This window comes from Kogia breviceps, chromosome X (assembly GCF_026419965.1).
Source record: "Kogia breviceps isolate mKogBre1 chromosome X, mKogBre1 haplotype 1, whole genome shotgun sequence".
Lineage (NCBI taxonomy): Eukaryota > Metazoa > Chordata > Mammalia > Artiodactyla > Physeteridae > Kogia > Kogia breviceps.
The window spans coordinates 35,515,440-35,518,230 of NC_081330.1; the positions used below are offsets into that span (position 1 = coordinate 35,515,440).

At 38.9% G+C, this 2,791-nt stretch overlaps 1 pseudogene; it reads right to left on the bottom strand.

Annotated features, from left to right (window-relative positions):
• Nucleotides 1-2,289: 2,289 nt before the first annotated feature.
• On the bottom strand, nucleotides 2,290-2,583 carry LOC131747936 (cytochrome b5 pseudogene; annotated as a pseudogene).
• Nucleotides 2,584-2,791: the final 208 nt, after the last annotated feature.

Consider the following 2,791-nt stretch of genomic DNA (forward strand, 5'->3'; position numbering starts at 1 on the left):
ATGCCACAGAGCAACTAAGCCCGTGAGCCACAACTACTGAGCCCACATGCCTCGAGCCCATGCTCCACAACAAGAAAGGCCACTGCAATGAGAAGCCCATGCACTGCAATGAAGAGCAGTCCCCACTCGCCACAACTAGAGAAAGCCTGCGCACAGCAACGAAGACTCAACACAGACACAAAATTAATTAATTAATTTTTAAAAAGATAATTGGAGAACATTTAAAAAAATAAAGCAACTACTAACGTTATTTATATATCATAGATTACTTTCGGCTGATCTAAAATATGATATATATGGAAGCATACAATATGTATTTTTTTGTGTCTGGTTTCTTTTGTTCAGCTTACTGTTTTTGAAATTCACACATTAATGACAATATCAGAAATTTATTCCTTTTTATTACCAAGTAGTATTCCATTTATGGCTATGCCACAGTTTATCTATTCACTAGTTTGTGGACATTTAGATTGCTTCCAACTTTTAGCTATTACAAATAAAGCTGCTATGAGCATTTGTATGCAAGTCTTTGTGTGAACATATGTTTTCATTTCTGTTGTGTAAATACCTCCAAATGGTATTGCTGAATCATGACTAGGTGTATGCTTAACTTCATAAGAAACTGCCAAACTATTTTTAAAAGTGGCTGTGCTGCTTTAATATGCACCTGTAATGTAAGAGAGTTCCAGTTGCTCTATATCCTCACCTACATGTGTTTTTGTTGACTGACAAAAATTTTTTTTAATTTCAATTTTATCCATTCTAGTGGCTGGGATTTGGTATCTCACTGTTATTTGAATTAGCATTTCCCTAGTAATTATTTTAGATACCTTTTCATGTACTTATTGGCCAATTAGCCATTCATATATATTCTTTGATGAAGTGTTTGTTCAAGTCATTTGCCCATTTTTTATGTTGTTGTTCCAGGCTTATGTTTATTAAAATCTAAACAAAGGATTCCTCTGCAAGGTATTTTCCATGTGATAGAGACAGCTGCCCCACTGCCCTCCTACATTCGCTCTAACTTCCAGTGACAAAAAAAGGCAGAGGGTGATACATGTCACTGATTATAAAAATCTATGCTCTGTAATTTAAACAAATTCCTTTCCAATGTGTTTAGTTATTTCTGAAGAACTCCATGGCTCGTCAGTCGGCTAGCAGGCGAATGGACAATCATCACTAACTACAAAGTACTTCGAGTCTAAAAATTCATCTCTCAAGTTTTGACATTTAAAGAAAAAGCACTGTGCAGAGAATAATAAACAAAGATGGGATGACTGAATCAGTCCACACCAGAGTTCTTCATGGCCCATCACCAGAGCTAAATTTCTTCAAAACTCAGATTCCAAATGTCCCACAATATCTTTCAAATGTGTGTTTTTATGAATTAGGGAATCAACATTTCTTTATAGGAGCACGTAAAAAGTTTTCACCTCTGAAGGAGGAGTCTGTAAAACCTGAGAAGCTGTATAACTGAGAATCTCTTCGGAACGACATGTTTAAAGCTGAGAGAAGGGACAGTGGTAATGTTCTCTCACGGTTCACAGGCTTTTGTTGATGTTGCTGGTGTTTTTAATCAAAGAAAAGATGCAGTATCTTTTCTAGGTCTTGCAGGCCACTTTCTCTTTTTATCATCTATATGATTGTTCAAGTAGAACAATTATTAGAAATCTTTAAGCTATTATTTCTGGGCCTTCCTTCATTTCGTTGAAAAAACAACTACACTGGAAACATGCAATACCTGATTATTCAATTAGATGAAGTGGCACAAGAAGAGATCCAAGGACGCCCCTGCTCACATCAGACAGACAACTTGGATCTGAAAGATTAGCACATTAAATTACCACCAAATAATCAGATTCCAAACATCACAGACAATTACATATCAAATAGCCAAACATGGTGGTATGTTTTAAAAGATTGTGCCCACAGTAAGCAAATGACATAGTGAACGAACATCAAAACAAAGCTGATGAATAAAAAGGCACACTCTAAAAATTCAGGAGTAGAAAGAACAGTTCTTTTTGGTTTGTTTTGTGTTTAATGTAGGAGGAAAGGAAAACAGGTGTATTCAAATCATTTTCAGGTGAAGGGTTCTGTCAGCTGAAGCAGTTAACGGTGGCTTCTTTCTCCCAGGACGAAAGCAGTCTTTTCTTCCATTGGCTTCTGAGAACGTGTTTAGTGTTCTGATGTGTAGAAGTGATACATCAGAGCTACAACCAGTCCTGAGATGGCTGGGATCACCCAGTTGGTCCACCAGCTGGAATTAGAATCAATAGTAGTAATAAGAGTTTCCTAAGGCTTGGTTATCTTTGACCTGTCATCCGGATGCAGCTCCCCAATGATAAACGTTTTGGACAATTCTCGAGCATCTATAGAGTGTCCGACATCCTCAAAGTTTTCAGCAGCATCACCTCCAACTTGTTCCCTTAAGACTTCTTCCCCACCAGGGTGCTCCTCCAAAAATTTGGTCAAATTGTACGCCTTGTAATGCAGCATCAGCCAGGTGCTCTTGCTGTAGTTGTGCTTCTGGATCTCTTCCACGGTGTAGTACTTCACGGCTTTGTCGGACTCCTCGGCCATTTCGGAACACGGCGAGCCTCAGGCCCTAAAGGGAGCAGTGGAGCTGGGCGGAGTACAGCGGGCGTCTCCGCGAACTTGTCCTGGGACATTCCCCGCAGCCCAGCTCTGTGCCTGGGCAGGAAGGCAGGCCCATTTGCCCATTTTTTAAAAAACTGAGTTGTTTATGGCTTCTTAGTATAAAATTAGAAATGAAAAAGGAGAAGTTACA